This window comes from Bombyx mori, chromosome 28, assembly GCF_030269925.1.
Source record: "Bombyx mori chromosome 28, ASM3026992v2".
NCBI lineage: Eukaryota > Metazoa > Arthropoda > Insecta > Lepidoptera > Bombycidae > Bombyx > Bombyx mori.
Genome location: NC_085134.1, coordinates 4,421,550 through 4,447,640, shown reverse-complemented (window position 1 = coordinate 4,447,640; position 26,091 = coordinate 4,421,550). Strand labels below are relative to the sequence as shown.

General features: G+C 38.2%; 1 protein-coding gene across 1 annotated transcript in view; it reads left to right on the top strand.

Annotated features, from left to right (window-relative positions):
* The first annotated feature begins 1,218 nt into the window (after positions 1-1,218).
* LOC101738369 (uncharacterized) overlaps positions 1,219-26,091 on the top strand; it is a 58,164-nt gene continuing 33,291 nt past the window's right edge. The window contains exon 1 of the mRNA XM_004933520.5: positions 1,219-1,415. The gene's annotated coding sequence lies outside the window, so the exon portion shown is untranslated. The remainder of the gene's footprint in view (positions 1,416-26,091) is intronic.

Sequence of the window (26,091 nt, the reverse complement as noted above, 5' to 3'; positions counted from 1 at the left end):
TCCTGCGATATTTGTATAAAAATCCCAAGAGATGGCTACTTAGTATCACATTAAAATTATTTTATTGCTTTGCTCAAACTCAAACCATAACTTTATTAATAAGACAAACATAAAACGCTACGAAGTCAGAAAGAATCAGAAAATACAGTCGTGACCTTTGATTATAAAAAAAAAGTTATATGTCGATAACAATATATCTTTTGGACATTCGAAGTGGGTAATTCGATTATGCCAATTCCCATATGTATTCCATTTCTAGTCATATCTACAAGTTTGGTAAAAGGATCATGTTTACATTGAGTTATGTAGGAAAAATATGCGAGTCCTGTGTAATATTCGGATTAAGTTCTGTGGAAATTGGGTAGCGATGTTCGAAAGTGGAATTTTGAGAGAAATAACATTTTCGATTAGCTCCGAATAATATTTAGGTTTATACACGAAAAACACAGACCTAAGCTAAAATTTAATTATTTAGCTGGCTTGCTGACAAGAGGCTTCATTAATCATGTCTGTAATTTGAAATCAAAAGGATGTGTGTGTTCAAAATTCGACACGCATTCCATTCAATAGTGAACGAGCTCACGGCCAGCCTGGTGTTAAGCGAGTACCCGAAAAAAAATTTATTCATTTTTGTTTGATTTCATTTGATTAATGATTCATTTTTTTTGTTATTGGTTAGGTGGGTGAAAGATCTCACGGCCCACCTGGTGTTAAGTGGTTAGCGGCGGTTAAGGGCGGGGCAGCCGTTGTAACTATACTGAGATCTTAGAACTTATATCTCAAGGTGGGTGGCGCATTTACGTTGTAGATGTCCATGGTCTCCAGTAACCACTTAACACCAGTTGGGCTGTGAGCTCGTCCACTTATCTGGCATAAAAAAAATTAAAAACTAAAGCACCACATTTCCCCCCAACCCAAATAATTCACAATCGAACTCCGAAATCAAATGTACGTTAAAAGTTCGACACGTCTGCAGTAAGCCCGCCAAAGGTCCAGCACAATGGCCATTAACGCGACGCTTTCGCGAAATAAACGCGCCCGACCAGGTGAATAGAATCGTGTAAAGTAACACATTCGCTACATTCAAAACGGTTAAGTGGCCTATTGGAGCCCAAACTCCAAGATTCCCGTAGAATTTGTGGCTTATAAGCCCCATATAGATTTCACCCCTCAGCTGAGCTTTCGCTGTCTCGCTCGCCGGCCCGAGCCGAAAGCTTCAGTGCGTTGTGTTACGTGAAGCTGCCCGGACGGTTATAGCAGACTCGGCTCAAGATCGCGTACCGACTCGTCGGATATTAACTCAGTGACGTGTCTGTGGTCCGTGAAGTGCCTGTGAAATATTAATTAGTAAATTTTGTAATTGTGCCCGTGAACGTATTTGCGCGCAGATTCACGGAATCCGTACACAGTATCGGGTAAGTTTAATTTATTTGTTTATTATAAAGCTACTCGGGTACATCATAAGCTGATCTTAATATTCGTAACGCGAGAATTTAAACTTCGAAAGCTTTGGAAATTAATTTAATCATTTTTTATTTATTATTGTTTTAGAATTTTAAATAAAATTTTAATTTGTTGACGGTATGCCTTAGAGAGAGAAAGAGAGAGAGAATACACTTTATTGCACACCAAAACACAATTTACTCTTCTTCTAGATCTCTTCCAGACAACCGTTTAGTTTACAGAAATTCTGGAAAATATAAAAATATAGCAGGTATGTTGCGGTGTACTAAAGACAATTTAAGCACTGAAGTTAGAAATATCACTTACTGTGTGCTCTGCCGTTCATCTTGCCTGTTTAAATCTAACTATTGGATTTCAAATATGAGACAGCAGTTAGATAATAAAATTGGAGCCTTCAGCTTCATTTCTAAAGATGGATGGTAGCATTTATGTCGTGGGCTCTGGTGCCCACATAACACAATATTGGCTCTGAGCTTATCCATCCACTAAGAGTAATCTAAAAAAATGTTAAAGTATGTTATAAATACTCTATATTTTATATGTAACAATTTTTAATTCGCGAAGCAGCTGCTCTTGAGTTGTTAGGTCTCCTATGGAGGCGCTCGGGCCGCTGTTAGGAAATCCCATCCCGCTTGGCTGAGATTTGGCTCGCCTACATGTCTTCGTGAAACTGGAAAGGCCTTCGGGCCATCAGTAATGTTTCCTTTTCAAAAAAAAGTAACAATTTTAGGTGTAAAATTAAGTTCTGAGGGGGGTAGAGGCCGCGCGGCGCGCTACCAGCACTCTAGCGCGCTGCTGTGGAGTAAATAGAGCGACCGGTCAACGGTGTATCGCGTCCCGACCCGGCAGGCTGGTTCTGGTCCAGCGGGGTATTCCGGGACACCAGCGGCACCGTATGGGCGGCCTGACGGGCTGCCGTACCGAGACGGCCGACGTTTCAGAGCCTTCGATTTGCCTCGAAGGCTCTGTCGGCTGGGCGTCCTTGGGGTGAGCCGCGCCGTCTGGTTGTAGTGTTGACCGCGGTAGCCCCCCTACCTCATCCGGGTTCTGACCTCGGAGGGGATCGGACGTCGGGTGTAAGAGTGCAGGGGAGTCGTTTAGCATACCTCGGAATAAACAGCAGCATTCACGTTGTGAGCTTCGAAAACCATCAAACCAGATGCTTCTAGATTACCTTGATAAATATATGCATTCAAAAAAAACTCTAGAGACTAAAGCGATAAAGTATAAAGTGCTTTAAAACTGGAACTACTTGATTTGTCGCACAGAGAAAAGTCAACGGGGCTCTTTATTGGATCCGGCAGAGAAGTGTATTTTTGCAGTAGCTCTTGTATTAAATTGAGCTAGTTCGTTTGTGTCCTCAATACTTAGACTGCTGGGAATCTTGGCTGGTAGTGAATATCAAAAGTCAATGAACCAAGGTGTAGAAGTAAATAAAGCTCCAAGTTAAAACACACCATATGCGGGTAAGCTTTGGGCAAGCTCCTAATTAAACAGGCAAAGTAAATAATGACCTAATTCAAAAGCTGAGTAGTCTACGAGTGCTTAAGCTTGACGAGCTTTTGTACTTCTAAACGAGCGGACTTTAAGGAGTTTCTGAGAAAATTCTCAAACATGAATTCCGAATGTTGAGGACAGTTATTTAAAAACTCTTTTCGTTGTCACCAAAAATACGGCAACGTTATTGAAGTCAAAGTCGCTAGTCATCGGTAAGACTAATGGAAAAAGCTCACAATATTAAAAGTCCGATATGTCGATCGGATCACATTTTTGCGGTGTGTTGATTTGATTCAACATCACAAGGCTTTTGAAAGGCGCTCATAATCGTTTAGATGAGGGGAATGGTCCTCCTGTGAGAGAGAATGTGAGTTTCAATGTGTGTGATGGCATGATTATATATCTGAATAATTAGGCGGGCGTAAGATAAATATTTAAGAAATAGATTTTCTGACGAGAGAGAAATGCCATTTTGATTCAGGCCGCATTTCCAAATCGACAGTCATGTCCTTCTTCAAACGAGGCTTGTGGAGAGTATTAAGCAGTAGGCAGCGGCTTGGCTCTGCTCCTGGCATTGCTGAAGTCCATGGGCGACGGTAACCACTTACCATCAGGTGGGCCGTACGCTCGTCTGCCAACAATGGCAATAAAAAAAAAAGTCATTGTCAAATGGCAATACAATGCCAAACATACCAATTCTCAATTAAAATCCAAATTTCTGAAACATTATTTCATTCCATACAAAATTTTATGAATAAAAATGGATTTTTTTTGCTTTCAATAAATCATTAAAATATCCGTTCGAGAAAGAAGTGTATTTTTGTTTCATCCTCATTCTGATGCGGAAACGGGGAAGCGTTATGACAGTCTTGTGGGAAATTGCCAGGGGCGTTATTATACCGGAATAAAAGGCCAGTTTTTATTAGTTATTTTGCATGAATCCTTTTATTTTTTTTAAATAGGTGGGCCGGCTCACGGTTCTGGTACCTGAACCCATAGATACCGACAACGTGAATGTAGACATCAGTAAACAAGAGATCTAAGTTTGACATATCTACATTGAAAAACATCAATCCCATGTTTCAAGTCGGAACCCAAAACTACAAATATTGATACCACCATCTCGTTTTTACTATCGCACCGTTCGCCACTGGAATCGAGTTCATCTATACTACCTGGAGCTACTGCGTTCATCCACAGTGCGCTTCCAGAGATCTTTTTTGCCACGTACCATCCGGCTTTGGAATGAGCTCCCCTCCACGGTATTTCCCGAGCGCTATGACATATCCTTCTTTAAACGAGGCTTGTGGAGTACTTAACGGTAGGCAGCGGCTTGGCTCTGCTCTTGGCATTGCTGAAGTCCATGGGCGACGGTAACCACTCACCATCAGGCAAGTCGTATGCTCATCTGCCTACAGGGGCAATAAAAAAAACATATTAGGCGAAACGAAGCGTGAAATCACAACACGTCGTATCTGTAATGGTTGGGCTTGTAAACGATTTCATTGCTCCGTCGGTGTCATCTCTGAACACGTCTAACATTAGGCATTAGAGAACGCAGGCCTCAGCCGTGGCCTAATGGCTCATAACCCATATCCATCGCAGAGCTCAATCAAAGAGTTCTTAGTTCCAGACTAGGCACGTATCATGTGATGTGTGAACGTCAAATTCGCACATGATTGCTCACAATATGAGTTCTAGGCAATGCTTTGTGATAGTATATTGTAGTAGAAGAAAGAATTGAGTTAGGGCACATTTAAACCTTAATAAAGGGACACACTGTGGTCACTGAGGTCAACATAATTATATTTATGTACGATTTGCTACCATTGCCTTGCACTGATACTATAAGTTTTATTATTTTGTGAACATTTGAATACGAGTTGTGAAAATTCATATAGATAGCGGGTTTTTTTTCCTACCTATGTGATAGCCTTGAGAGGCTATTTCAGCTTCTCCTTGGCGTGTAGGTGAGCTCACGGGGCTCAAACCGGGAATGTTGCTAACACTGGCCCTAGCAAGAGCTTCGCAGAATCTACCACCGGATCTGAAACGCAACCCACTCAGAAGATCCGGCGAGAAACTCAGTTGCTGTGTCTGAGAGTTAATTTACTCGTCGAGCCCTTCGTCAAAAGCGACGGTTTCGACGAAGACGGTGACCGGTGCTTGTGGTACCTAAAAGCACCGTTAATGGATGGGGGGGATTCGTAATGACGTGTTTAGGGCGACGTCTACTGTTTACCATTCGGTCTACAGGATTGGGTATGGATAGATAGCGTTGATTTTGTTCACTATTTATGTAGTAATGAAACAGCATAAATCTAATTGTAGTTTTCATTGGTATCGTTTCGTAAGCAGGGACATTGTATTCCGACCTTGTTACCTAGATGGCGTTAGTAGTTAAAGGATTATTTTCTGTACTATACCCGTCGATAGTTTCTTTAATAGCGATCGTATGTTTTTAATTAAAAGATTATAGAATAAATTACCGTGTACCAAGTCTTACAAGGATTTTAATAATAGCACAAAATGATTTAGACCGAACGCTTGGATAATATGAAATCACTATTAATAAATATGAAACCGTAGATTCCGGCGTGTCTGTATATTGAAGGAAAGCACTAAAAATAGCCCCTTTTCTATTCTCTCAAGTAATAGAACATAGATAAGCGATTTTTTTTAGTGTTTTAGAGTTTAGATGCGAAATTAATTTAGCACAGAATATATTCTCCGTTTCATTAAAGTTTAATGTTGAAAAACAGTTATCGTTTTTTAAAGATTATTTGACGTTATCCTGCTATTTACTTTCACTAGTGGTCGCCCGGTTGTCGAAATGCGACTAAAATTAATAGAAATTATAAGTTTGTATACTATTATGATTCCATTGTCAAAGACTATTTATTATACTTCTATAATCACAGATTTCTCCAAGACTACACTTTAGACAAATATTAATAAAGACAAACAATATTTAATCTATTCTCAATTTGAACACAGAGTATATGCAATAAGAAAAGTTTGACAATAAACAAATAGTATGCATGTGTGTTTGTGTGTGTGTCAATAACATGGTTGTGTGAGTAATGTTTTTTTATTGATTTTTTGTATTCTTTATGTATAATTTAAAAAAATATTAGCATTCTGCTATGCCCTTCTCTATATTCTCCACGCAATTTTCGTAAAAAGAGGTACAAAGTTTTTTATTCACATATTAATATACAGATACCGTTAAAAGTTACAACCTGAATGATGTCATTAATATTTAACGCTGTCTGTTTTTTCTTTACCGAACCGGTTATCTTTAAAACACTGACTTCGACTAAATTCGTTACTGATATATTTTGAACGCCGGGAAGGTATATAGTCTATACTTTATTCTTTTGCTGAACACGGAATCCCGTTTCACGTGCTTGGTAAGCTAGTCTATATCTATACTAATATTATAAAGAGGAAAGATTTGTTTGTTTGTATTGAATAAGCTCCTAAACTACTGAACCGATTCGAAAAATTCTTTCACTGTTTGGAAGCTACACTATTCCCGAGTGACATAGGCTATAATTTTTTTTGAAAAAAGTAAAATAGGGATCCTTACTAAAACTCCAATAATGTAACACAAGGTGTAAAAAAATTACCTAAAATATTCTTTACATCGCGTGCCCTGCGAAAACTATTGATGATAGAATAAAATAATGTACTACGACTTTGTAGAACATATTATTATTTACAAAAAACGTCCGAACAGCATATGTCTAAATATTATAGTTATGCCGTAAGAAGTGTTCTTTTATTTAAACAACGTCAAGTATCGTTGAAATTTTTATTAAAAACCCGAGCGGAGCCGGAGCGGGCTGCTTGTACACTAAATAAATCAATCGATATTAATTGCCACAACGTAAACGGTAAACTAAAGCGACCAATAATTGCCTTTAAATAAACTTTTTTAAATGTCGGCTCTCTATAGGTAGTGTCAATTTAATTGAATGTTTCAAAGTTTTATAATTCCTTACAATGATAGCTGTTGTATGTCTGATTCAAACTATAATTTCACAGGCCATTAGAATAGTAGGATATAAATGGTTTAACACTTTTTCGATTTATAGATTTTTTTGTAATTATTCTAAATTATACCTCACAGGTCATTTGGGATATTAATACTTACTACGCTATATGGTGTATGGCCTAAAATGCCATCACTTCATAACTGCCCAAGGGTGATTACTCAGTGTTTGGAAAAACATCCTAAGTGCTGAGCCAACGCATTGTGATTACCAGCCGGCGTTGGTTGGTGATGAGTATTGTAAAAACACGATCCTAACGCGCACCACTCATATCTGCCGCGAACCGTAATCCTTTTACTATTGGAGTTTTTTTTCATACCTAAGCTGATAGTCTTGAGAGGCTATGTCAGCGTAAACTTAACGTGTAGGTGAGATCTCGGGACTCAAACCAGGAGACGTTGCTAACGCTGGCCCTAGCTAGAGCAGTGCTTCGCAGAGTCTACCGCCGGAAACGCGAACCACTGGGAAGATCCGTACAAAAACTAATTGGGCTGTGTTTATGGATTAGTTTACTCGCCGAACCCTTCGTCCCAAGTGATGGGTTCGACGATATACTATACTTTTAAGACTTAGACTGCATGTCTTTATGTAATTGGCGATATTCACGTTGGGTTGGATATGGGCTTTATTATCACTCAACACCAGTTGAACTGTGTGCTCTTTCCCCTGTGTATGTAATGCAAAATAGCTTTCTTCTGGGGGGAAGTTCTCCATCGCTAGTCTCATGGAACCTTTTAGGAACTCTGGAATGTTATGTCATCTAACTATACTATGCCCTTTAAAAGAAAAGACCATTAACCACAATCCGGTGGTTAGTTCAAATAACTATATTTGAGATCTTAGAACTTATATCTGAAGGTGGGTGACGCATTTAAGTTGTAGATGTCTATGGGCTCCAGTAACCACTTAACACCAGATGGGTTGTGAGCTCGTCCACCCATCTAAGCAATAAAATTAAAAATTAAAGATGTAACGAGGAAAGGGGGTTCTGGTGTCGAAGATACAGTAACAACTTGACGCTAGCTAGTGTCAGATAGGAACAACTTTAGCGTTTGGGTATGGTACACGGCTGCCTAATTAACATTGTCTAAGTCCTGGTATTATTCTTAATGTTCTTTTGTATTCTTTTCAATTCATTCTGTTTCTGTATCATTTTGGTAATAATAACATTGGTATGACGTCCTTCTATTCAGTTTTATCGGAACTAATATAAAATAATAAGTGTAATTAAAGAATTCAATCGCGATAAGTCAATACTGTCAGGAATTAAAATACCTACCTTCGTTTTTGTGGTTCGTTGCCTTAATCCTTTGACTGTCATGTAGATCACCGGTGTCTTACGCGGCGCACTGAAAGAATTAAGTCGTTTTCTGTTACTAAGGCGCCGGAACATCTACTTAGACTCTTGGAAAGACGAATCCGAACGATACTGAGAATGAGTCTATTTGTAGAGACCTAAAAGACGAAAACATATATTAATAAACCAAAAGAAGGCAAAGTTAAGCAATCCAGACAAGAGAAGAGAAAGAGAAGCACAGGTGACCTTCATGACAGTCGAAGAGTCGAAGCCTAACCTGCCAAATCTGTAGCCATGTCAATAAATTTAAGGTCTACATATTTTCTTGTCGAGCCCTGAAAAATAAAAACCGTTTTTCGCAAACCTTGAATTATTATTATATAATTAGGCAAATGACTGTTCTTATAATGTTTCGAGCTTTTGATTACTTCCACGCAGTTATTGTACGGCGGTATTTTGAATGGGTAATAAAAAATAATGAGCGGTAACTCGTATTCTAGCGATAGTAGAATTTCGTGGAAAAAAACAAAATTTGAACAATTTTTTTTTGGCCATGAATTTTGTAAAGACGAAGATAAACTTTTTTCTTTATATTCCGAACTACTAACACGGCTTACAGTAATTTTAAATTTTATTATAATAGGAAACGACTGGCCCTTAGATGGTTTTATTCAAAGCAGTTATCCGATCCACTAATCAGAATTCATGATCACTGATACTTCAAGGTTTAGTAAATCTATTTGATGATCATAATTTTTCTGTTCTTTTTTTATTTGAATTTTGTCTTGAAAACTTCTTTAGAAAATAATTAGGCTCATTTAACAGATACTTAATCTATACATATAAATAAAATTGGAGTGTCTGTTTGTAATATTGAAATAACCACTTTTTGCTACATGCATGTGAATATATGTATATACGGTACAATACCAAAATAACATTTTTTACAATTTTTGTCTGTCTGTCTGTCTGTTTGTTCCGGCTAATCTCTGGAACGGCTGGACCGATTTTGACGAGACTTTCACTGATAGGTAGTTGATGATATAAGGAGTAACTTAGGCTTAACTTTTTTAGACTAGCCCCGCGGCGTCACCCACGGTACGACAATAACCGCGGGTAACATCGCGGGACTCAGCTATCAATAATAAAATTTAATGTTTCCGAAGCGAAGCGAGGGCGGGTCGCTAGTCAATAATAAAATTTAATGTTTGCGAAGCGAAGCGAGGGCGGGTCGCTAGTAGGGAATAAATACTAATTGTTTGACAAAAGAGGAGAAAATTACTATTCTGTATTTACTACTACTTACTACAGCGTGAAAGGTTGCCCATGCGATGGACCGACCAAGTCAAGTCTGCAGTTGACGGTCGTTTGCATGAGTGTACCAGACTCACCACAAGCCCGGAGAAGTGGCGATGGCTCGTGAGGCGCATAGCATCTGCCAACAGTAATGATACCGAATGTCGACCACGACTGCTCTGACAAGAGTGATACGACAAAGGAGAGACTGTACTAGAACTATTCTGTATTTACTTAAATAATTAAGTAAATACAAAATATATAAATGACTGAAATGATGTAAATAGTATATAAATACTAGCTGTACCCGTCCGCTTCGCTGGGCATTTGAAATTAACATTATTATTTCTGACCCCCACAAAGATTCTCATCATTAACACCCCCGCAACTGGTGTAGGGAGTCCAACACTCATATAAATATTAGCGTATCCAAGTACATGTATTTTGTACATGGATACCAAGTCAATCAGATGCATGGTTCAGTAGTTATAACGGAACATCCGTAAAACCACTGCAGATTTATATATTAGTATAGATAGACCAGTTAAACGCGGTAATTTAGAGACAACCTTGAATTCTGAATCGAGCCTCTGGAGTCTAGGATCTAAATTATTCAGCTTTGACGTCAGCTGCTGCCGATTTTTAATTATTAATGAAGGCAGACAAATATACAGTTAATTTGACCCTGAGAAATCATCTAGGACCTGCGACCTGTTCGGTATCAAGGTTTCTTAGAATGATCTCGATTGATCAATTAAAAAGGAAAAAGATACCGCTATTACGGGAAGTTAATTGAAAAGGTCCCGTACACTTCAGGTAACAGTAGGGTAATTTATTCTAATGTAGGAAGACAAGACAGAAATAATCGTTTCGGATTTCTTTTTAAATCGTGATTACTTCACTAACCTATAAAACTAAATAAGGGCAGTGGGATTTAAAATCGCATTGAAGAAAATGGATACGCTTGGCCTAAATAGATTTTTCCTGCAGAATGGAAACCGGATTACGACTTATCTGTTCCATTTTCGCTGAGTCCTAGGTTTTCGTTTTTACCGTATGATTGTTTGCCCTACAATGTTCTACATTTTACGAGCCAAGATGATATTTTATACCTGTACCCGGACATAAGTAGCGAAGAGTCTACAGGGACTATGGCTGAATTATATTACGAAATAGTTGTTCGATATGATTCGGATTTTAGGTTCGTTATTATGAGAGGGGACGCTGTGCCCGCGACTTCAACTGTTCGCGTAGAAATTCGTTTTCACATAATAATACACGGTGAAGGAATAACATCTATACTAATATTATAAAGCTGAAGTGTTTGTTTGTTTGAACGCGCTAATCTCAGGAACTACTGGTCCGATTTGAACAATTCTTTTAATGTTAGATAGCTCATTTATAGAGGAAGGCTATATGCTATATAACATCACGGCAAGGCCAACACAGATGGAGTACCAATAAATAATGTTTCAAAATAGAGGTTTAAATAGCTCCTTATCATTCTATAATTAAAAAATATTTTCACTTTCTACGTAAATGAAGTGGGGGTAAAATTTTGCGTTATGCCAAAGTAACTATTCCACGCAGACGGAGTCGCGGGCAAAAGCTAGTCGTGGAATAAAATTCAACCCGAAAAATTTTAATTTGCATAATTACTGGTGGTAGGGCCTCTTGTGAGTCCGCACGGGTAGGTACCACCACCTCGCCTTTTTCTGCCGTGAAGCAGTAATGCGTTTCGATTTGAAGGGTGGGGTAGCCGTTGTAACTACACTGAGATCTTAGAACTCATATCTCAAGGTGGATGGTGGTATTTACGTTGTAGATGTCTATGGGCTAAAGTAACCACTTAACACCCGCAACCTTAACATCGCTTTTTCGTTTCATCGACTTTCATCAAATCACAACGATGCTAAAGAAGTTTTCACTACAAAAATCATCTATTACCGACGCGACTTAAACGTAAATTTGCCAGTCCATTAAACATGAAAATTGTGACACGTTCAAACGATAATTTTGTGAATCATTAATTTTTTATATAACTAGATCATAGTGTTCATTAAACACGGATAACTTTGAACACGTGAGATACTTATTTAGATACAGCTTGTACATGCTGTAGGCTAGTGTAGTTACAAGACTGAGATTAAGACGATTTAAAGAAAACAGCTTTTTACGACTTTAGAGAGTAACTGATTAAAAGCTATGTTTAACCAAAAAATTACTTAAAATAAATAGATAAAGCCGTCTTTAGCTTGGTACTTTTTTTTATTTGGCTCGTTTTTAATTATATTTGCACCGGTCATCGTTCTCGTCGAACCCGTCATTTGCGACCAAGGGCTCGACGAGTAAATTAAACCACAGACACAGCTCACTGAGTTTCTCGCTGGATCTTCTCAGTGGGTTTCCGATTTGGTGGTATATTCTGCGAAGCACGGCTCTTACTAGGGTTCGTGTTAGCAGCATCGTCAGGTTTGAGCTCCGTGAGCTCACCTACTAGTCAAGGTTACGTTGATATAGTCTCTCTAGACCATCAGCTTAGGTAAGAAAAAAAAATGTATTCGCATTTACGATGTGCAATCTAAAAAAAGATCGCAGTTTGAAGTTTTTTTTTTTTTTTTTTATTGCCCTTGTAAGCAGACGAGCATACGGCCCACCTGATGGTGAGTGGTTACCGTCGCCCATGGACTTCAGCAATGCCAGGGGCAGAGCCAAGCCGCTGCCTACCGCTGTTTTTAATCATGACCTGTAAAAAGCATCGTAGTTTGGAATTGTCACATATTCAGATTTCTAGTCTCTTTCAGTTAAATAGCAACAATGTTACATATTCCATGTTGCCTTCTTCGAACACACGGTAAAATTCTCTTTCGAAGAAAATTGAAACTTCGATTTTATTATTGGGAATTTCTCAAATATATTTCCACCGACTTTACCGTTTAACTTTGTAGCTTGTAGCCATTATTTGACAACGAAAATCTATGGAAATCGCCATAATCTACCTAAACTATTATTTTAGCTAACAGATCCGGATTTAAAAAAAAAGATGTTTCATCATCATCAATATCCTGCCCTTCTCCCAGTCACCTGGGGTCGGCGCAACATGTTTGCTCCTTCCATACTCTTCTATCATATACCATTTCTTTGTTCACTCTCCTCCTACCCATATCGTCTTTCACACAATCCATCCATTTCTTCTTAGGTCTACCTCTTCCTCTAAATCCTTCCACATTCATAGTTAACACTCTCTTAACAACCTCATTTTCATTTCGTCTCATCACATGTCCATACCATCCCAAACGCGCACTCCTCAGCTTCTCTGTCACCGGTGCCACTTTCAGACTTCCTCTAACATACTCATTCCGTATTCTATCCATTCTCGTTACTCCACACATCCATCGCAACATTCGCATCTCTGCTGCATGCAATCGCATTTCATTTAAAAAAAAAAAACATGTTTGTTTATCAGAAAAAAAATTACTGCACTATAAATAGAGTTAGCAACAAAAATACCTTCATTATATTGTCTTATTTCCACAAGGAATGGATTCTATATGGATTCACGTAATCATAACTAGTCCATAAATAAATTAATGTCAGGCAACAAGCGTTCCGAAGACATTTCCAATTATCTTATTTCAAGTACATTTTCATTACATAAATAGAGCATGAAAACCTCGTTTCCACCCGGAAGGAGCCTGTCAAACATAATTTAGCGTTACGTCACAACCCTTTGTATAAATGGGGCGGTGACAAATTGTTTTCAGATCGTATTGAACGTCATTCTTCTTGGAGTGTGTACTGATTTTTTAAGGGAAAATATCTGAAAGCTTTCCAAATGATTCTCTGAACAACGTTTTGGTATTAAAGCTCTTCTATGTGGTTAAGTTGGGTCCATAGACATTCATCGGACTCGGGCGCCGAAAAACAGACAAACTCTTGATAAACCGGGGTAATATCTTGAGTGGGGAAGGCGATGCGAATTTGGTTACATGGGGATTCACCGCCTGACCAAGCGGTTTGAGTCTATACAGATTGGTGGTAATGTATATCAAAGCTGCATGCGATTGGTGATTCGCCGCAGCACTGCTCATGCCTAGGAGGTAGGACTGCTGAAGAAGCGGACCTTACGCGTACCTTTGAGGGAATCTCCTCATTCCTTCTTCATCACTGCAGTAGGTACATTGGGTCCATAGACATCAATGAATGCCGTCGTCGAATTGAGGATTTGATGTGTACGTTTTAATAGTAATGTAAGACGGGTTATCGGTAGTAGGACTGGTAGTTCAACGCCGGGTGGAAGGCAAGGCCAAATCAAACCCGCAAAATATAATTTGCGTAGTTACTGGTGGTAGGATCTCTTGTAAGTCCGCACGGGTAGGACGAGCTCACAGCCCACCTGGTGTTAAGTGGTTACTGGACCCCATAGACATCTACAACGTAATGCGCCACCCACCTTGAGATATAAGTCCTAAGGTCTCAGTATAGTTACAACGGCTACCCCACTCTTCAAACCGAAACACATTACTGCTTCATGGCACAAATAGGCGGGTTGGTGGTACCTACCCGTGCGGACTCACAAGAGGTCCTACCACCAGTAATTACGCAAATTATAATTTTGCGGGTTTGATTTTTATTACACGATGTTATTCCTTCACCGTGGAAATCAATCGAGAACATTTGTTAAGTACGTATTTCATTAGAAAAATTGGTACCCGCCTGCGGGATTCGAACACCGGCGCATCGCTAGATACGAATGCACCGGACGACTTATCGTTTAGGCCACGACGACTTCTATTGCACATTCTAACGTAACAATTGCTCATTCCCGATCCTGCGGACAGAATGGAAAGCAGTCGACGTCGCCCAAAACACGTCATCTCGTATCCTCCCGATCCACTAACGGTGCTTTTAGGTACTTCAAGCACCGGTCACCGTTCTCATCGAACCCGTCGCTTGCGTAAATTAACTCTCAGACACAGCCCACGGAGTTTCTCGCCGGATCTTCTCAGTGGGTCGCGTTTCCGATCCGGTGGTAGATTCTGCGAAGCACGGCTCTTGCTAGGGTTCGTGTTAGCACCGTCATCAGGTTTGAGCTCCGTGAGCTCACCTACAAACTTTAGGGCGAAGCCTCTCAAGGCTATCAGCATAGGTAGGAAAAAAAAAACCAGTCCAAATGCACAAGCTCGATGAAGAAGAAAATCATTAACAATTCGACAACGCGGAGTCCTTTAATAAGTTAAGATTATTCCCTCGTAGTCACGTTCGCATTTACGGGGCAGCAGGTGTTAGACTCGGCGCATCTCACTGAGTTAGAATTAGAACACGAACGGTATACAAGAATTCCGAATTTCAGAAACGTCCAACGATAATGTCTTGTTTGCTCCTCCATGGAGCATTTGGAGTTCAATAACGGAAGCCTTTATTGTTTTGAAGATGTCCTTGTAAATTCTGAAGCATCCGTTGTCTTTGTTTGTTGGATAGATAATATTTTTAACCGACCTCAAAAAAGGAGGAGGTTCTCAATTCGACTGTATGCTTTTTTTTATGTTTGTTACCTCATAACTTTTGACTGAGTGAATCGATTTTGATGATTATTTTTTATTAGAAAGCTGACGCTTCCCGTGTGGATCCATTTCAATTTAATCCAGTTCTGATAATGGTATCCATAAGAAAACCATGTAAGTCTTAAATTTTCATTGTGTACGTGCGCGACAAATAGATGAATAACCCAATAACCGATTTCGATCATTATTGTTTTTAGTGTATATTTATTTGTTTTGGAATATCTTTCTATTTGTAGTCGGTTTTTGTTAAAGCATGTCTATTCACAATTATTTATGATTTTATTATATATTTACTTACATAACAGTAGGTAGCGGCTTAGCTCTGCCCCTGGCATTTTTGGCGTCCTTGGGCGACGGTAACCGCTCACCATCAGGTGGGCCCTGCGTTCTTCTGCCTACAAAGGCAAAGAAAACATACGAAGACACGAAAATTAAAGTAAATTTATGACATTGTTTTTGGCACTAGGTGTCTAAAATAGCTCATAATTACACACATTATTTTCAAGACTTTTGAGAAAGGCACTTTTATTTTTAGAATTAAAAAATTTCAATGCTGACCAACGTAGATCCGAAATTTGAAATTGCACATTTACAACCGGCCCGGAACCGGATCTATTGGCTTAAAAAACGGATGTGAATTTCAACGAAATCGGTAATCAATTTGCGCGGAGAACGTTCGTTCGATATAATCCGATTATCCTCGAAAGCGCGATAAGCGTATTCATTTATTTAAAAAATATCCTTCAGATTGTTTATATTGAAAATTGGTTTTTTTTTTGTTTTTTTTTTTTTTTTTTTTTTTTTTTTTTTTTTTTTTTTTTTTTTTTTTTTTTTTTTTTTTTTTTTTTTTTTTTTTTTTTATTGCTTATATGGGTAGACGAGCTCACAGCCCACCTGGTGCTAAGCGGTTACTGGAGCCCATAGACATCTACAACGTAAATGCGCCACCCACCTCGAGATATAAGTTCTAAGGTCTCAGTATAGTTACAACGGCTACCCCACCCTTCGAACCGAAACGCATTACTGCTTCACGGCGGAAATAGGCGGGGCGGTGGTACCTACCCGTGCAGACTCCCAAGAGGTCTTACCACCAGTGATTACGCAAATTATAATTTTGCGGGTTTGATTTATATTACACGATGTTATTCCTTCACCGTGGAAGTCAATCGTGAACATTTGTTGAGTACGTATTTCATTAGAAAAATTGGTACCCGCCTGCGGGATTCGAACACCGGTGCATCGCTACACACGAATGCACCGGACGTCTTATCCTTTAGGCCACGACGACTACAAGACAGTGTCGTCAGTGTTTTGATACGACCAAATAAACTTGCTTCATCAGCGCTATGACGTCGTAGCCTGCTTCAAACGTGTATTTTTGACGTGACAACGACTTATAATTCGATGGAGCCGGCTGCACGCATGAAAAAACATGACACATTGAGGCGTTCCATTTAAGGTTTGAAGTGCAAGCGAGAGCGCGCAACGAGCGACAAAGAAGCACAATCGACCTCCGCGTTCGGCAGCGTTCGACATAGTCTCTCTCCTACTTGAGTGAGCGATGCATCCGCGTGGACAGCTACTATATAATAATACATTTACATTTTTTCGTCAAGTATGAAGTTCAGTGAAAAGTGAATGTGGTGTCAATTGTCCATACAAAATATCTATCAAACAAATAATATTAAAATTTTCTTTTGAAAAATTATTAATGAAACCATTCCATCAGTATTTTCTTATGACGTTGTCACGTTCAACTGTCGTCAGTAAACCGACTTTACAGACAACCGATTTTTTCTTTTGTATACAGCATAACAGACTGCTTACCTGATACAAAGCCTACTGCAATGAATCAATGCGGTCATTTTGATAGATCATTATAATTACTATCCTTTATCAATTTGTAGGATTTAAACAGTCATTGTCAATTTATTAATACTTTATGAATGTGTATCTCTACAATAACCAGTGGCTCGTTTAATCGTATTTAGACAATTTCAATATCTTTCCAAATATAAAAAGAAAGTCATATTGGCATCAGAGCTATATTGACATATAATCTTTTCAATGCCGTTCAAATATGTATGTACTATATAGGAATTGAAGGAAATTGATTTTCAGTTAAAATAGACGACCTTATCGATTGAAGAAATCACTCAGACAGCCTTGTAAGCTTAAAAAAAATCAATACACGTTGATCTAGACTTCTAACAATATTCTTTATAATACAACGCCATCACGTCACGCGTCATACACGTTTGAAGTCGTCGTGGCCTAAAGGATAAGACGTCCGGTGTATTCGTGTTGAAGCGATGCACCCGTGTTCGAATCCCAGGCGGGTACCAATTTTTCTAATGAAATACGTACTCAACAAATGTTCACGACTGACTTCCACGGTGAAGGAATAAGATCGTGTAATAAAAATCAAACCAGCAAAATTATAATTTGCGTAATTACTGGTGGTAGGAGCTCTTGTGAGTCCGCGCGGGTAGGTACCACCACCCTGCCTATTTCTGCCGTGAAGTAGTAATGCGTTTGGGTTTTAAGGGTAGGGCAGCCGTTGTAACTATACTTGAGATCTTAGAACTTATATCTCAAGGTGGGTGCCGCATTTACGTTGTAGATATCTATGGGCTCCAAGTAACCATCTAACACCAGGTGGGCTGTGAGCTCATCCACACGTCTAAGCAATAAAAAAAAGATGTGTGGTATCGTGGGACACAGGATAGGAACGAAGTTCCTTATTAAAAAAATATTAATTTTAAGTTCTATTCGAGGTATAAATAAAGAAAATAAAACTGGAGGTTTCGCAACAACCCACGGTCATTCGGTAGCGTGCGAACTTATTGTGGTACACTTCATTCCCGGTTATTTGCATAAGAGTTAGCGTATTGCGCAAACGAACGCTCTGAGATCGTGGTCAATGAATGATAAAAACATAATAATATGTTATTTTTTTACGTAATTACAAAGTTAAGTCGTACACTGTGAGCATTACTAATAAAAATCTTACGTTACGGACGTTTTTTCCCGCTTAGGGTACTCCTCCGCATTGTCCCATAAGGAACTTCGTTCAAAAAAAAGTTACAAGATCATTTATTAATACTAGAGGTCCCGCAGTAGCGAAATTCGACTATAATTAATTGGAATTGTAAGTTTGTACACTATTATGATTGTATTTTATACTTCTACTATCACAAATTTCGCCAAGACTACACTATAAAAATATTAACAAAGGCAAACCATATTCGATTCTCAATTTGACAACAGACGTCAAGAACAAAAGTTTGACAATAAATAGTATGGATGCGTGTGTGCGTCAAATACATGGTATGTAGTGTGTGTAATGTTTTCTTTATTGATTTAACGTATCTTTTATGCATTATTTAAAAAAAATATTAGCATTGTGCACTTCTTCTCTATATTCTCTATAAGTGTGGAAAATTTCATACTCCTCCGTCCGCGCAATTTTCGTAAAAAGGGATACAAAGTTTTTGCTTCACGTATTATTTATTAATATAATTAACTGGAATTTGTTTGTGAGCTCTAAGCCGACTACGAATCACCATATGATTTAAATCACCAAGGTACGCTGTGTAAAGGACAGTCACAAAACCAAAACTGAAATTAATTAATAGCAATTGATTGTTTATGAGCGCCGTGGTTCACTTAAGATCAGGTGGGCCGTGATCTCGTTTTACCCTTCCAAGCGATAAAAGAAAAAAATATGCCGCCACCTACCTTGAGACATAAAATTAAAATCTCAACCGTATTGTATAAATAGATAATGATTATTTTTACATTACTGTGGAAGATTGTGTTATTAACAATAAAAGAGAAGATAATGTTTTTTGTATTCATCTCGTGTTCGAATTTTTATTCTTTGATTGGTTTTTTACATTTATTAGATCTGAAGCCCAAAACAGTTCATGTTCAAATAACTGTGAATTTTTGCAATACTGCTTTTGAGTGAGTTCAAACTCGATCAGATATTGAATGGCTATTGGATTATTTACGGTGATAAAAACATTATTGAATTTATTTTATGTTCTAAAGCTTATAGAAACGAATTTCTTTTTTTTTTTTTTGCTAGGTGGGTGGACGAGCTCATAGCCCACCTGGTGTTAAGTGGTTACTGGAGCCCATAGACATCTACGACGTAAATGCGCCACCCACCTTGAGATATAAGTTCTAAGGTCTTAAGTATTGTTATAACGGCTGCCCTACCCTTCAAACCGAAACGCATTACTGCTTCACGGCAGAAATAGGCAGGGCGGTGGTACTAAGGTATACTAAGTAAAAACTAGTATAATAAGTATACATATTCCTTGGCATAGAAATATGTTAGATGTAAAATCTAAGACTTTTGTACTAGCTTTATCAACTAATGGATTCCCACAATACACAGGGACCAACTGATTTAAAAAATAACTAATAACAAAAATATTCATTCTTGGCTTAGTTGCGAGAGTCAAAAGACCTTTTTACCTATGAAGCTTTCGACGCAAAATATATGGAAGTTTAATACTGTAATCCACTTCTATGTTTTTTTTTATTTTATTTTTATTGCTTAGACGTGTGGACGAGCTCACAGCCCACCTGGTGTTAAGTGGTTACTGGGGCCCATAGACATCTACTACGTAAATGCGCCACACACCTTGAGATATAAGTTCTAAGGTCTCAGTATAGTCACAACGGCTGCCCCACCCTTCAAACCGAAACGCATTACTGCTTCACGGCAGAAATAAGCGGGGCGGTGGTACCTACCCGTGCGGACTTACAAGAGGTCCTACCTCCAGTAATTACGCAAATTATAATTTTGCGTGTTTGATTTTTATTACATGATGTTATTCCTTCACCGTAGAATTCAATCGTAAACATTTGTTAAGTACGTATTTCATTACAAAAATTGGTACCCGCCAGCGGGATTCGAACACCGGTGCATCGCTATATACGAATGCACCGGACGTCTTATCCTTTAGGCCACGACGACTTCAATACATATATTGTTATACATAGGACTATGTTATTATATTTCAAAATTCGAAGTTCTTCGTGAAATGACGTGACAATTAAAAGTTCTATCCAAACTACCATTTTAATATTTTACACTTGTTTAAAATATACCCGTAAAATGCTGCATTGCGGCATTTTTGTTTCACTCACACATTAGGAAGCTAATTAATAAAATACTAGAGGTCCCGCAGTAGTCGAAATTCGACTATAATTAATTGGAATTGTAAGTTTGTACACTATTATGATTGTATTTTATACTTCTATAATCACAAATTTCGCCAAGAGTATACTATAAAAAATATTAAGAAAGACAAACAATATTTAATGTATTCTCAATTTGACAACAGACGTCAAGAACAAAAGTTTGAAAATAAATAGCATGCATGCGTATGTGCGTCAAATACATGGTATGTAGTGTGTGTAATGTTTTCTTTATTGATTTAATGTATCTTTTATGCATTATTTTAAAAAAAATATTAGCATTGTGCACTTCTTCTCTATATTCTCTATAAGTGTGGAAATGTTCATACTCCTCCGTCCGCGCAATTTTCGTAAAAAGGGATACAAAGTTATTGCTTCACGTATTAATATATAGATTTCGAAATTCGAAGTTATTCAAAATGACGTGACAATTAAAAGTTCTATCCAAATTACCATTTTAATATTTTACACTTGTTTAAAATATACCCGTAAAATGCTGCATTGCGGCATTTTTATTTCACTCACACATTAGGAAGCTAATTAAAAAACTATTTCGAAATTCGAGGTTATTCAAAATGACGTGACAATTAAAAGTTCTATCCAAATACCATTTTAATATTTTACACTTGTTTAAAATATACCTGTACGTAACTGTAAAATGCTGCAGTGCGGCATTTTTGTTTCACTCGGATATCCGGAAGCAAAAAAAAAAAAAACGGTCCATATTCGACGGCTTCAAACTAGAATTTTCTTCCATCCGACGGGCATATAAAAACTGAGGAAACGTAAATAATTACTTCTTTGTTTTTAGTATAAGCTCTGTACTTCTTTTGTTAGTGAGGTATATCTGTCTTCAAATTGAATTTATGATGGGTACTTTATGATAGCGTTGCTTGATCGTATCTATGAGCATAGGTACACACAAACCTAGGGTCATATGGTGCTATAGCTGAGCCTATGGGTGAAAGTATTGGTGAAAGAAGAGTATTAAGCGGTAGGCAGCGGCTTGGCTCTGCCCCTGGCATTGCTGAAGTCCATGGGCGACGGTAACCACTCACCATCAGGTGGGCCGTATGCTCGTCTGCCTACAAGGGCAATAAAAAAAAAACCAAAAAATAATAATCTGGGCGTATTCAGATTGTGCACTGTGCATTGTTGTCGGTTGTAATTTCGACATGACAATAAGATTTAAAATTCGATCTCTCTCTGAAGGTTGATAAATTTCTGACGTTTATATCTTCCAATGTGTGTTACCAGTGATGAATTACGGCTCGGAGACGTGGTGCTTCACTAGGGATCTTTTTAGAAGGCTCAAAGTCGCGCAGCGAGCTATGGAGAGGGCTATGCTCGGCATTTCTCTACGTGATCGAATCCGAAATGAGGAGATCCGTAGAAGAACGAAGGTTGCTGACATAGCCCGTAGAATTAGTGAACTGAAGTGGCAATGGGCCGGCCACATAGCACGAAGAGAGGACGGTCGATAGGGCAGAAAGATCCTGGAGTGGCGACCACGTACTGGCAAGCGCAGTGTGGGACGGCCACCTACTAGATGGACCGACGACCTAGTAAAAAGCGCTGGGTCTCGTTGGATGCAGGTGGCAATGGACCGGTCGCACTGGAAATCTATTGGAGAGGCCTATGTTCAGCAGTGGACGGCGATAGGCTGAAATGATGATGATGATATCTTCCAATCACTATCTATCTACAAAACAAGGGTACCCCGCAAGCTTTACAGCATTATGGTAAAAAATACAAACAAAACCATCCGCTAAACGGGAACATCTATATCAAGCGCTTTACGCTTGATATCCACAAGACAAAAGGCGTAAACATAACTTATGTACATTTATTTAACGAATTGCAATAAATCCAAGGAAATCGCGGCCCACAGGGCGTTTACCGTATGTAAATAGTGTGGAGCGCATTAATCTTATTAAGAGATTACTTTCGTATGTTTAAGTGAGAGTCCTTCTTCAAGGATTGAAGAGATTTGATTTGGTAAGGGAATCCGTCGGGGTTTAGTACGCTACAGTAAAAATTTTGAGTGTGCAAAACACGATTGCTTAAATTTTATTATTTCATTATAGTATGTATATGTGTATGCGTATGTGTATATATATTATATATTTGTGTGTGAATGTATATAATAATATACTAGAGGTCCCGCAGTAGTCGAAATTCGACTATAATTAATTGGAATTGTAAGTTTGTACACTATTATGATTGTATTTTATATTTCTATATTTGGAGTCACTCAAGACATCCTTGATTAAGGCAGCCGCCAATATTGACATGGACCTCGTTCGTGCTGCGATAGACGACTGGCCGCGCAGATTGAAGGCCTGTATTCAAAATCACGGAGGTCATTTTGAATAAACTTTAGTGTCATAAAAATCTATGTTTTGTTAAGTTCATTTTGGTATATGAATGGTTACATAATGAATAAACTTGTTTCAATTATTTTACATTAAACATGTGACAGAATTTATGACCTGACTAGGTATTTAATGTTTCGCATTGGTTTTTCATTTTGTGTACAATAAAGAATACTCTCTCCATACATATATTGTACTCTACATATATTGTATTGTTACTGATGGTAAAACCTCTTGTGAGTCCACACGGGTAGGTACCAACACTGTCGCTATTTTTAACGTATAAAAAAAAAAAATACTACACGGGTGAAGAGCTCACGGTTCTCCTGATGCTTAGTGGGTACCAAAGCCTATAGATATCATAGCGTGGATGCTGGAACCCACTTTAAGTCAACTGGTCAAATTATAAATTGGTCGTATTTTCCCTTGCGGTCCCACAATACGTCCCAATATCAGTAAAGTCATAATCATTTTCTAAATGATAGCTGAACAGATACTTACCAGGTAAGATGTTCAGTCCATTTATCAACAAACTGATTTATTTATGCAAATTATTGGCCGATTCTGAGGTATATTGAAAATAATCCAGAAGTCAATATAAATTCTCCTTATTTAGTGCTGAGCGAACCTGAAATTTGTTACGGAAACAAACTGTATCAGCGCGAGGGAGCTTAAATTACGTCTTAAAATGTTCGCGAGCTTTTCCGAGTTGCGAATTTCGTATAAAGTTCACAAATTTAGTTCTGACATTCTATTGTTTTGAGGCTCAAGGGACTGCTGTGGCCAGAGTTTTGAATAGCTTCAGGACATATTAATATATTAGATTTTGGGAAAACAAAAATATTCAAGTATTTTTTTTTATTAGCTTAGATGGGTGGTGTTAAGTGGTTAGTGGAGCCCATAGATATCTACAACTTAAATGCGCCACCCACCTTAAGATATAAGTTCTAAGGTCTCAATATAATTATAACGGCTGCCCCGCCCTTCAAACCGAAACGGATTACTGCTTCATGGCTGAAATAGCCAATGTGGTGGTACTTATCCGTGCGGACTCACAAGAGGTCCTACCACCAGTCAAGTTAACTTTTTATTTTTATTGTCGTAAGTGCTATAATCGTAGATTTAAGAATGCAGTGCATTTACCGCTGCACTCAGTGCATTCGCGAAAATTAAAGTCAATTTCATTGCTAGCTTAAAATATTTTTACGCTCTGGGATTTGGGATAAATAAAATTCTACCGAATTACAAGTGAACACTGTATTAGAATTTAAGTACACTTAAAACACTTTAAAAATATCAAATCGCTTCTTACGCTTCGCTTCAGGGGATCTCTTCGCTGTTTCGCTTCGAGTAGTTCCGATTACTAACCGACTGCGAGCCATATCTGCAAGGCTTTTACAATCGAGACGAAATCCCTAGAATCGTCGAGAATATTCCACACAAGTCGAGTATTGTGTGTTTCCGCTATCTGACAATAGATGGCGTTGTACTTCTCGAGCGTTCTAGATGCTACTAGATCCTTCGATACTCGTTCGGCTTCGGATCGATATTCGTTCGGCTATTCGGCGGTAGATGGCGTTACTCTTACCGGTGTAACAATATATTAATTAACATCATCGTGGTTTTAGTTTTTTTTTTTATTTAGTGTACTTGCAGTGGAACGACTGACTGTCAGATGTCATTTGCGTTCCCACGAGACAGAATTTTCCTGGGGTCATCTGATGTTACATATCTTTGGACGCGCAAATCCATGATTTCCTCGCAACTCATAGGCACGGGTAGTAATAATTACTAGCGAAGGTCAGGCCTTACACTACTCCGAATATCAGTTTTAAAGAAGCAAAATTTTCTATTTCATGTAAACGAAGTTGAATATTTAATATAATCAAATTGAAGTTGGTAACCCTACAGTAAATGCCGTGAAATTAATTTAGACAGCCAACATTTTACTTTGTAATTCAATAATTAATAGTTCGGGAACTATTTGATTTGTTTAGGCATAGTTTGGTGGGGACATATAGTTTGTACCATTTTGCATTACGTTATCACAAAGTTTTGATTGTTTCTAAGAAAATATATTAGTATTTACTGTAGTTTAATGTTAACGAAACACAATTTGGATGTTACCACGACCCTTGCAACAAAAGGTCTCTAGTCTTGTTGTTGTACTTTTTTTTTTTTTTTATTGCTTAGATGGGTGGACGTGCTCACAGCCCACCTGGTGTTAAGTGGTTACTGGAGCCCATGAACATCTACAACGTAAATGCGCCACCCACCTTGACATATAAGTTCTAAGATCTCAGTATAGTTACAACGGCTGCCCCACCCTTCAAACCGAAACGCATTGGGTTGATTTTTATTACACGATGCTATTCCTTCACCGTGGAAATCAATCGTGAACATTTGTTGAGTACGTATTTCATTAGAAAAATTGGTACCCGCCTGCGGGACTCGAACACCGGTGCATCAACACGAATGCACCGGACGTCTTATCCGTTAGGCCACGCCGACTTCAACGACGACGACGACGACTTGTCGTTATTACCATTTATATATACATATCTATATAGTACACACATATTTATATAGTAAATACCATTACCTTGTTGTTATACCGGCTATCCCCCTTCCTGACCAGTATAAATGACTGTTTCTAGAATTTATAGCTAGTTGCTTGGCTTTAGAAAATTATATCGTGGCGTGTCGTCAATGATATACCTAAACAGAACTCATTGAAAGGAAGTTTTATGACCCATGAACCAGAGTAAAGAAAATAAGTAAAATAATTAATCTAGAAATAATTTAACATTTCTCATGACGACTGTACGAAGTCATAACTCAAAAATAACACACTCAAATATCGTAATAATGTAGCTAAGTCTATATGAGGACAAATTTATATTATCATCTTTGTGTTTAGGAAATTCCATTTTTCTCGTTACATTTACACACGTGTAAGATTTGTGCCTTTTCGGTGAAGCCCGGACTTATTATCTTTTTCCTCTCAATTTTAGACATTCTCTATATTTTCTACTAATGCAGAAGGAACCAAAAATAATCTAGAGCCCATCAGAATCCTGATGTACATAGATAAATACAGAGGTCTTCCGATATGTTGGGATAAGGTCAAAGATTAAATTATTATAGTTGTCGGAGAAGCCTCAATTATTAGCACCATCGTCAGACATCGTAGGGCGAATAGGGTGATCGAGCTAAGAGAAATATTGAGTACACCAACCACGTTTGTTGTCTTAGAACAATTTAGAAATCTTCTCATGACGTTAGCAAACGAAAACGAATGACAGTTCTTAGGACGGAGGCAC